The sequence below is a fragment of the Dendrobates tinctorius genome, unplaced genomic scaffold (genome assembly GCF_039654945.1).
Source record: "Dendrobates tinctorius isolate UK_male_01 unplaced genomic scaffold, ASM3965494v1 ptg000089l, whole genome shotgun sequence".
In the NCBI taxonomy this organism is placed as follows: domain Eukaryota; kingdom Metazoa; phylum Chordata; class Amphibia; order Anura; family Dendrobatidae; genus Dendrobates; species Dendrobates tinctorius.
In genome coordinates, this window is record NW_027361757.1 from 21239489 (window position 1) to 21251735 (window position 12247).

Genomic DNA, 12247 nt, shown 5'->3' on the forward strand with positions numbered 1-12247 from the left:
ATAGTCCAACCACCCGGCTCTCTATGCATGTGTTGTGATTGTCCCACAGCCGCAATACATGGAGCTGCAGCGTCAAACAGCTGATCACCGGGAGCGCTCCAGATATCTGGGTTCCGGATGCAGCTATTCGTTAAGTGCTATAGCTATTCGGATAAGGACTTTTCCAAAGCTATTCACTCATCTCTAAAACAATATTTAAAATTTGTATTTTCATATCGACTGTGGGGAAGAAACTGAGTGTAATTCATAAAATGACAATTTACTAGTTCATTTTAAATAACATAATTGCTTTTAAATAGCATGGATTAAAAAGGAAACTATGGGATGTTGTAAAAAGAAATAGGGCTGACATTTATCAAAATAATGTATGAAAGGCTGGAATACATTACTTTTATTTCATATGCAAAATTGTAATCAACCTCCTTACATTTTCTCTGTTATTAGTCTATAACGACAGATATATTTAAAGCAAAATTTATTCCAAGACCATATTTTCAATGCTTCAGAGACATAAAACATTGCTTTCCCAGTAAGTATTTATTTAGTACAGTAACATCAATACCATTAGAGAATTTCACTTTACCGTTCCTCTCTGAAAAGTTACACTTCAGCTATAGTAATTTGTCCCCCATCTTCCTGATCATTAATATCTGTAAAACATGAGTCAATTTGTTACAAATATACTGAAAAAAACATTTGTTTCTAAAGTTTTGTAGAAAGTGTAATAAAAAACAATGGTTAGAAAATAGACTATGAAATTCCAACTATCTAAAAATATTTAGATTCTCATAGTCTTTTCTTTGAGCTACAACTAAAGACTGCTCAAAGCTATATGGGTTGTATAAACATCTGGTATCAATGAGATAGTGCAAGAAAACTATGTTCCCGATTCAATGCAGGAATTTTGTAAAGGCTTGATAAACAGTGAGCTACAGTCAGTTGTGTACTTCTTACCATGGAAGGATGTAACTAAGTGACTACCTGGTGTTCTCTAGAGCCTCTGGTGGGGAGGTTAGTCTTGACAGCAGGTAGTTGCCAGGTAGCACTTCAGGACACTCCCAGGGACAGCAGCAGCTGACTGGAGAGGCTCACTTACGCAGTGCAGAGGGGCAAAGAAAATGCACAGTCACCTGATCCGAGATCGATGCAGGCAGCAGAGTCAGTAGATATAGCAGAGGTAAGGAGTAGAGAGGTCAAGAATGATGGGAAAACAAGCCGGGTCTTAACGGAAAGTGGAATACAGAGATAGGCATGCATGACAACAAACGGTTAGGAACCAAATGTTAAAGCAAGGGGTGAATGGAGAAGTTGTCTTATATTCATTCTGCTTGCGTGGGATAGGCCAGTGAGCCAAATCTCTGCAGGACTCAGGAGAGTTGTATTCCTGCAGAGATCAGCCACTCCCCCTAAGGTTACAAGGGAACACCATGCTGTATCAGCCCTGTGGAAGCGTTCTGCAGGAAAAAGCCTCAGTGAACCAACCTGACTCGAGTAGGTGCCGCATGATGTTTACGGTGAGTAGGGTGGCACTGTGAAGGTCTACAAATTGCAGCCATGACACAAGGATGCACAACATTTTATGTCCCAGGGCCACATTGTCATACTGAACTAATCCCAAGAGCTGTCAATTTTTTTAAGGAGTACTTACATGAATACATCACTAGAATCACTATCAATACTGTAATGATACGACGAATAGGCTCATTATCAAAGTACCTTTCTAGAACATTCCATGGCTTTTCATTCACACACATACTGTCATGATCCATTTTTGGATCTGTGTCAGAGTCTGGACTCTCATATAAACCTTTTTCCTTTCTGGCCCTCGGGGGTTAATATGGGTTTTTGCCCTGGTGGCCGCTGGTGTTACTACAAGTTTAGTTAGTCTGCTGCTTGGGTTTTCCCCCCCAGTGGCTGCTGGTGTTACTACATGTTTAGTTGGTCAGCAGGTGGTGACTACTCCCACTTCCCTTTATAAGGCCACCTGGTGCTGCAGATCACGGTTGGTAATACTGGTCATTTGCTAACCAAACTTGGTGAAGACTGGACCTCCTGGTGCAGAGGGGGTTCAGCTTATCTGGAGCAGTGGTGATTCTGCTGGATGCTGATCTGGTGCCTTACTCTGCCGCTGGGAGCATTGGCAGCAGATAAAGCTAAGTTTTGGTTTTTAGTTGCTTTAAGTCCATGGTGTCTGTTTTATATTTCCTTTCATGTTATTGGTGCAGTTCACTTTGCCTCACCTCCTTGGGAGGGGGTTGGGAGTTTAGCTCAGAGCTAAACAGGAAATAGGGACAGGTCGGGGACTTGGGCCTCACTACCATCAAATGTACCCCCAAGCTAAGGAAAGTCAGGGCACCCCCTTAGCCTGAGGGACAGTTCAGGGGCTCAGGTTCCACATCTCCTGTTTCCCCACTACTGCCCTGTGACATTCCTACTGCCCCGTGACACATCCAGTAGGTCTGTGCAAGACACACTCTGGGTTTTCAACCCCCCTCCTTCTCCCCATGTCAGCAGCTGCAGCTCTTTCTCTCCCTCTGCCTGCATGTAATCCAAAACCCCTCCTGCCCCTCCCTCAGGAATGTGTTAATTAGCAGAGGTCAGTTTTTTGTGTAAAAAACATGTGCTCTGTGTCTAAGATAGAGTTGATGTAAGATCTAACTATTAGGGCATATGTTGACCCCAGTTGGTGTTACAAGTAAGAAAGTTACATATTTGGGATGTGCTTCGATAGAGCTAACCACCCTGTAGTTTTTTAGACTCCAGCGTCAGTAGAATCCAAGAAATGGATTCCTACTTAGCCAATTCATGCAAGCACTTTGAGTTTGGACTTAAATGAACTCCAGCGTCATGCTGAGTAAGATGATACTTTGTTCGTCACTATACGAGGTTCCCTCTCCGAGATATGATACTTACGAGTTTTCAGCAAAGTTTCAACCTTTGTAAAAAAGAGGAGAGCTTCCATAACTCAACCCCTTCAGTGATGTCACGACCATAGGGTATAAGTTAGTGGGAGCTCAGTTCCCAGCGGCTTTTGCCCTGGGATACTGCCGCAGAAAGGCTTCTGTTATGCACTGTGATGTATCGCCCCTCCACTGACCGCATGGACTGCCTGAAATGATGTAAGCAAATGTAAGTGCTTCTCTACGTTTAGTCCCTGATATTTTGTAATTGTCCTGTACATATTTCAATTGTCTCCCTTTGTAATATCTTTTATACCTTTTGTAAACACTGCCTACCTTTTGGAGTAAAATACATAAAATTACTAGTTCATTTCTCCTTGCTCTATAACGTATCTGCATGACCTCCGAAGTGAATTATGTTACTATTTTGGGTTTGCTACAGACCTGTGATTAATTAAGAATCTGAGCTGGTGGAAGCGAAGTTTGTTCTGGGCTTGTTGGGTAAAGCTGGCAGTGATGGAACGGGTTTTATTAGAGTATTGTCTTGCTGAGACTGGGAGTAGTTATACTTCCCTCACTGCAGCTTGCCTAACAGCCAGGACACGTCTAGGCGGCCCATCCGGAAATTACTTATCCTAGGTGCAGTTCCCTGACTGACTTGAGGGTAAGGGGGGGCTCCGGAGAGCTGCGAGTTCCAAACAGGAACTGGAAAGCAGGATATACATAAATCCCTGCAGTTGGTGATGTATTGGTGGCAGCGGTGGGATAACTAAAATAAGCACCCCTGTGATATTAGTATTTTCATGACAAATACATTAATACATCACCAGGACCAAGTTATGATTATTTGAGAAGGATTCAGTTTCTGATCCAAATATTCAGTGTGAACACACCCTAACTTATACACACACACGTAGCCAGAAATCTGTTTATCCAGGGCAGTGGGACGGGAGAAGTTACCAGGGACCCGACTGTCTGACAAGTCTACAGCGTGGTCTTGGTCTCCGACGGCATTTAAAACATAAATCAAAACATACCTGACTGAGATATTACAGTCAGTGTCTGATAAATGTTGCCTGTGGATCGAGCAGCATGTGTCAGCTGTCAGGTTCACTTTAATTATGGCTTCTAGATTTTAGAAAAGGAAAAAGATTACAGTAGGGACCTGGTTAGTAAACATTTTGTTATAAATATGACAAACAATTAGTTACAATATTTCTTAAATGGCATTTATGTGTTTTATGAGAACACTTATGAGTCATTTGTTTACAAGGAGAAAATATCTGAAATTATCTAGACCTTGTTATACACTGTGAAGCCACAGTACATACACCTGCTAGGATTACTATGACAACCTTCTTCGTGGAGATATTGCTAATTACTGAATATTTTTTAGGATTTATCCAGAAACACTACTAAGCTTTATAAAGAAAAATGATCATTCAGCAAAAATAATTTTGTACCATCTCTAGAATGCTTCTCACATGTATCATTTTTGTCTAGTTTTCTAGTTAATTTTAATAATGAAACAATCTGTTTTCTGTTTGATCTCAGCATCTGCTGTTTTCTGATGGTTTGGTGGGTACAAAGTATTTATGTGTATATATACATACAGTATAAATATGATAAGGTATTTATTAGTAGAGGTTAGGACCGTCCTGATTGGGTATACCTTTTTTTTTAATCAAAAACAATGTTTACTAAGTAACTTATGTTAACTATAGGCACAATTGCTTTCTACTTTCTTACAGCAGGGTGTATGTTCATTTTGTTTGTATCTTAGGATTTGTCTGTTTAATGGCGAGTGTGAACATGCTCCTACACTTATACTCCAATTCATTTATTTCTGTTATATACAGTGAGGGAAATAAGTATTTGATCCCTTGCTAATTTTGCTAATTTTGTAAGTTTGCCCACTGACAAAGACATGCAGTCTATAATTTTAAGGGTAGCGTAATTTTAACATTGAGAGACAGAATATCAAAAATAAAATCCAGAAAATCACATTGTATAAATTATATAAATTTATTTGCATTTTGCAGTGAGAAATAAGTATTTGATCCATCTGGCAAGCAAGGCTTAATACTGGCTGGCAAGCACAGTAGTCAGACTTTTTTGTAGTTGATGATGAGGGTTGCACACATGTCAGGAGGAATTTTGGTCCACTCCTCTTTGCAGATCATCTCTAAATCATTAAGATTTTGAGACTGTCGCTTGGCAACTCGGAGCTTCAGCTCCCTCCATAAGTTTTCTATGTGATTAAGGTCTGGAGACTGACTAGGCCACTTCATGGCCTTAATGTGCTTCTTTTTGAGCCACTCCTTTGTCGCCTTGGCTGCCTGTTTTGGGTCGTTGTCTTGCTGGAAGACCGAGCCCCGATCCATTTTTAATGTCCTGGCCGAGGGAAGGAGGTTGTCACTCAGGATTTTACAGTACTTTGCTCAATCTATTCTCCCATTGATGCGGTGAAGTAGTCCTGTGCCCATAGCAGAGAAACATCCTCAAAACATAATGTTTCCACCTCCATACTTGAAAGTGGTGACGGTGTTCTTTGGGTCATAGGCAGCATTTTTCTTTCTCCAAACACGGCAAGTTGAGTTAATGCCAAAAGACCTCAATTTTTGTCTCATCTGACCTCAGCACCTTCTCTTTAAATCTTTACGGTGTAATGTGTTACCATTGGTTTTCTTGGTGACTGTGGTCCCAGCTGCCTTGAGATCCCCTGTGTAGTTTTAGGCTGAACTCTCACCCTCATGATGAAGGATACCCTACGAGGTGAGATTTTGCATGGTGTCCCAGATCCATGTCAATTGACAGTCATTTTGTATTTCTTCCATTTTCTTACTTTTGCACCAACAGTTGTTTCCTTCTCACCCAGTATCTTATTTACGGTTTTGTAGCCCATTCCAGCTTTGTGTAGGTCTATGATCTTGTCTCTGACATCCTTATAAAGCTCTTTGGTCTTGCCCAAGTTGTAGAGGTTAGAGTCTGACTCATTAATTGAATCTGTGGACAGGAGTCTTTTATAAATGTCACTATGTAAGATAGCTGTCTTTAATGCAGGTAATGAGTTGATTAGGAGCGTCTAACTGGTCTGTAGGAGACAGAGCTCTTAATGGTTGGTAGGGGAACATGTACTCATTTCTCACTACAAAATGCAAATAAATGTATATAATTTATACAATGTGATTTCCTGGATTTTATTTTTGATATTCTATCTCTCAATGTTAAAATTAATCTACCCCAGACTGTTAATGTCTTTGTTAGTGGGCAAACTTACAAAATCAGCAAGGGATCAAATACTTATTTCCCCCACTGTGTGTATATATCTATATATATATATATATATATATATATATATATATATATATATATATATATATATATATATGTAACTGACTATATATATATATATATATATATATATATATAAATACATAGATAGATACAAAAAAGAAAAAAGAGAAACAGCAACGTTTTGGGTCAAAGTGTGAGCCGAAACAATGCCATTTTGGGCTATTAAATATTTAATTTCACAGCACGTTACACACATTATTGCCACTGTCCCCGATGGGGCTCGCAATCTAAGTTCCCTATCAGTATGTCTAGGAATGTGGGAGGAAACCCATGCAAACATGGGGAGAACATACAAACTCCTTGATGTTGTCCTTGGTGGGATTTGAACCCAGGACCGCAGTTCTGCAGGGCTGCAGTGCTAACCACTGAGCCACCGTGCCGCCCCATAGCATTCTTTTTCACCCTTAACAGGTGTGCTGCCTCCATTTTTGTCTTCTAGGTAGATAGATTTAATGGAGTCTTCAGTGTTGAGAAACACAGGTAAATAATTATCCATCATGCAATACCATTTATTGCACAGCAGAACAAGGACACCAATTATTCAGCCAATGTCATTAGGAATTATCTTCAGAGTAAAGAAGAACAGGAAATCTGAGAAATGATGATGTGGTACCCACAGAGCCCTGAGCTCAACATCATCAAGTCTGTCTGGGATTGCATGAAGATACAGAAGAATTTGCACAAGTGTTATGACTGCCAAAGCACATTCATATGAGTAACGTATAAACCAGAGTGGCAAACACCTGAATTTGACAGGTCCCTATTCAGAACAGGAAATTCCCTTCTCTGACCCTGATCTGTCCCTGCCTGACTGCAGAGGTTGGTACCCTAAGATAACGCAAAGGCCCCTCTGCTTGATGGTGGCTTACCCTGAATATCATTAGCAGCTCTTAGGGTTTGTAGAGAACAGTTCCATAAGGAATAAAGAAATCACACACAAAACAACTTCAACCAACCCAAACTACAGAAAGTGAATGAATCCAACAAAGTATGTCATCAGCAGGAAACACCAGTAGGGGAAGGTATTTAAAGCTGCACCTGACAGGTGATAGGGAAGACAAACAGAGTAAATGAATGATATCTGTTACTCAAAACCAACAGAGACAAATGTAACAGAACTAAAACTCCCAATCAAATGGTGTATCTGTTGTGGCTCAGCTGAAAGAGATGCCAACCACAGAACACAGAATCAAGGGTTTGAATTCACAAGTATGACAGTACCCCCCTTTCAAGGGGGAGCCAATGAAACCTCCAAGATCTCCAACTGCAGATAGAACTCCCTCAATAGGCAATCAGCATATAGGTCCTTAGCATCCACCCTGGAATAGTCCTCCAGACAGAAAATCTTTCACTTAACGAGAAACTGAAGTTGCTCTGACACGTCTGGATTTCAAGACTCGTTCCACCTCATACTCCTTGTCCACCACCAAGTCTACCTGAATACTGTCATGAGGACACAGCATCCCTTAAAACTTTCTAAGGAGATAGACATGGAAGGAATTATTAATCCTTCATGCAACCGAAGTTGAAGCTTCACTGTCACCGGATTAATGATTCTGATTTTCTTATACGGTCCAACAAATTTAGGAGTAATTTTTCTAGGTGGAACTTTAAGGCTGTGTGCACACGTTGGGAATTTCCGTGGATTTTGTGTTTTTGCAGCGTTTTTTCTCAGCAAAAATGCTGCAAAAATGCATAAAATAAGCAAGCCATTGTATTCAATGGCATTCTGCACATGCTGTGCTAATGCTGCGTATTTTTCCTCTGCAAAATCGCATCGCGGAAAAATACGCAGCATAGTCATTCTTTGTGTGGAATCGCGGGAATTCCGCACACATAGGAAAGCATTGTTCCACTTTCCACATGTGGCTATGCTCACCATGCGCAAAGTAAGGGGATCATGTGTAGCTGGTACCCAGGGTCTGGAGGAGAGGAGATTCTCCTCCTGGCTCTGGGTACCATATCCCTGTAAAAAATAGAATTAACATAAAAAATTGTGATATTCTCAACCTGCGGCGTCCCGCGCAGCGTCCCCAGGCGTTAGCGTGCTCCTGGCATCTTCTGGTGCCAGTGATGCCTTGCGACAATGACCTTTGATGAAGTCGCGGTCTCGCTACGTCATGAAAGGTCATTGTCGCAAGGCATCGCTGGGAACGGGATTTGCCGGGAGCATCGCGAGGGTCAGGGACCCTGCGCAGGACGCCGGAGGTGAGAAAAACACAATTTTTTATTTTTTTTAATTATTTTTAACTTTATATCTTTTTACTATTGATGCCGCGGAGGCAGCCTCATAGTAAAAAGTTGGTAACACTAGTCAAACACTATGTTTGATGAGTGTGACCAACCTGTTAATCAGTTTTCCAAGCGATGCTACAGATCACTTGGAAAACGCTAGCATTCTGCAAGCTAATTACGTTTGCAAAACGCTAGTTAAAAGGTGGGAAATACGCGGGAATTACACATGCGAAATTCTAGCGTATTTCCCGCCGCAGGGAGTTGCAGAATTCCCCCCGAAATGTCCGCGGCAATTCCACAACGTGTGCACATAGCCTAAGACTGAGATTTTTAGAGGATAGCCATACAAAATTTTCCACCTGAAAGACAGGAGTCCTTTTTTGACTGCGGTTGGCAGGTCTCTTGGTCTGAAAACCATAAAAATCTCAGAAAACCGGATGAAAACCCTCACAAGAAAAAAGGTGAGGCAGCGGTAGAGGTATAGTTATTGAGTGCGAACTCAGCCAGAGGAAGAAAATCCACCCAAATCCTATTGATTAGATGAGACAAAACATCTTAAATATTGTTCCAATTCCTGGCTCATTCTCTCCATCTGAACATTAGTCTCAGGATGCTACCCTGAGGATAATGAAAGCTTAATTCTCTACCTAGAGCAAAAGCTACACCAAAAGCTAGCCACAAACTGAACCCCTCTATCAGAAATAATGTTTTTATGAACACCATGTAGTTTAATGTCATGGGAGATAAACAAAGTAGCTAAACTCTTAGCCATAGGCAATTTTGGTAACAGAGCCAAGTGAACCATCTTCTTAAAATGGTCAATCACCACCCACACCACCACAGTAATTAGCTTACAGTATTACCACCACAATTAGGCAAATCCATGACAAAATCCATTGACAAGTGGGTCCTAGGTTGAGAAAGAACCTCATTAGACAAAAGAAACCCAGAAAGGTCCTGGCGAGATGTTGTAGACCTGGCACAAATCCTATACTTAAGAATACACTTATCCACATCGTTTCAAGCACTGTGCTACTAAAAGGACCTGGAAACAGCTCTCCAGGTGGCAGAGGAACCCGGATGTCCAGCCAACACTGAGACATGTACTTTGTTAAGAAGATCAATGCGAAGCAAGAAAAGCACAAAAACTTGAAGGGTGGCAAGCCCTCCAGTGCCCCATCCTGAGTCTCATAATACGCTGTCTGAGAATGATACCAAAAGGACCCACCACCACCACCCCTAAGCATTTTAACTGGATTTTTATCCCTTAACTCCAGAACAAAACTATGTGATAAGCCATCCGCCTTAACATTCTTAGTGCCAGAGAGATATGCCACAGAGAAATCAAGTCGAGCAAAAAAGAAAGCCCACTGGGCCTGTCTAGTATTTAGGCACTTAGCGTCAACATACAGTAAATTTTTGTGATCAGTAAAGACCGTTATTTTATGTCTAGCCCCCTTCAACCAATGTCTCCATTTTTTTAAAGCTTTCATAACCGCCAAGAGTTCCTGATTGCATATATCATAGTTGGACTCTGCATGTGAGAATTTCAACTATAAAAACACACAAGGATGAAAGTAACCTTCCTTCTTCTGTGAAAGAACAGCACCCAGGCCTATAGAAGAGTCATCTACCTCAATCAAAAAAGGAAAGTCAAAATTTGGTTGATTGCGGACTGAAGCTTTTGAAAAGGCTAACTGGAGAGCAGCAAAAGCATCAACAACCTCAGAAGACCAAGAGGTAAAGTCAACACCTTTCTTAGTCATATCAGTAAGAGGTTTGACTATGACTGAAAAGTTTTAATGATCTCATGATAATAATTAGTGAAACCTAAGAACCTCTGTACATCTTTACGATTAGTAGGTTGCACCCAATCAAGGCCATTAACAGGATCCATCTGAAGACCTTCAGCAGAAACCAAATGACCCAAAAACTAAATCTGCTGCATCTCACACTGACATTTTTCTTGTTTGGCAAACAAATGGCGGTCACAAAGAACCTGAAACCCCTTTCAAACATGCTGCCAATGAACCTCATGAGAACTTGAGTAGTTAAAAATATCATCCAAGTATATCACCAGCAGGAATAACCAGTAGGGGAAGGTATTTAAAGCTGCACCCAACAGGTGATAGGACAGACAAACAGTAAATGAAAGACACCTGGTAACCAAAATTGACAGAAACAAAGATAACAGATCTAAACCACCCAAAGAAAAGGTGTATCTGTTGTTGCTCATCTGGAAGAGATGCTGACCTCAGAACACAGAATCAAGGGTTTGAATCCATAAGCATGACAACAAGGCTACATCAATAGAGGATCTGTGGTTAGTTCTCCAAAATGTTTGGAAAAGCTTGCCTGCCAAATTCTTCCAATAAGTGTGTGCAAGTGTACCTAAATTACTGCTTTAAAGTCAAAAGGGTATCACACCAAATAATGATTTCATTTAGAGTTCTTATTTTACACTCACTTTGCATTTTAACTAATAACAACAAACTATTTTTTAAAGGACTTTGAAGCATTTTTTTACACCTGCCAAAAACCTTTGCACAGTCCAATATATATATGAAAGTGAGAGTGCATCTCCTCAGACCTCCCTTTACCTGTCTCACAGCTGTTGCTCTGCAGCTATCTCTCTTATTGGCTCCTATTCCGTAATGGTGGTGGGCATCATGCACATCATTAATCTCAATGGCATATGTCGAACCCCACATGTCTGTTTTTTAGATGGATTTGGATGGATTTTTCGAAGCACCCACCTTCAATGGATTAGGCGTAATGTGAGTATAATGGTTGTTTTTTTTTCTGTCTATTATAGGGGACAAGGGTTTCAATGGAATAGGTTAGTATAGCTTTATTTTTGTTTTTAAATAAATGTGTAAAATATGGTGTTGATTTTTATTTCAAATAAAAGATTTTACTATTGCTGTGTGTTTATTTCCAAACTTATCATGGGGTTAGTAATGGGGGTGTCCAATAGACACCTCTCCATTACTAACCCCGGGGCTTGATGTCACCTGACATCAAGGCGACATCAACCCCAACCCTATTACCCCACTTGCCACCACCACAGTGCAAACGCGAAGAGTGAGGCTAGGCACCAGATTTGGCCCATCTTATGGATGCGCCATTTCTCTAGTGGCTGATGTTTGTAGCCTGGGGGGCAATGTCTCTGACCCCTTCCCAAGCTATTAATATCAACCCACAGCTGTCTGTTTAGCTTTGGCTGGTTTGTATTCATAGGGGGATTCTATGTCATTTTTTTTCTAGAGTCCCCCATAAATTCACCGGGAAAGGCTAAGTAAACAGCTGTAAGCTGTTATTAATTCCCTGGGAACCTTATGGGGTATTGTCCCTTGTCTCAGATAATTAACATCAGCCCCCAGCAGTGGGCTTTCCCTCTGCTGGTTATGAAAATTGCGCCTGAGGCCATTTTTATTAATTCCTTTATTTACACAGGAGTTACACAGCTGTTTCTGAATACAATTCCCATCATTGTCGCCTGGTTACATTGATCACAGGGAGACCAGGTAATAATGATTAGAGCTGCCTTCAGCTCTCGACTGGGATCAGTGCAAACTGTTGTAGTTTTCCTAGGTGCCAGTACCTGTCACATGGACATATGGATGGCACACGGTTGTGAAAGAAGGACCACGGACAGCAAACGAATACATGGATGTCACATACATACGGATGGCACACTGACACAAACGATGGATCTCACCAGTACTCTTTTTTTCTTGTACAGGAATTACCAG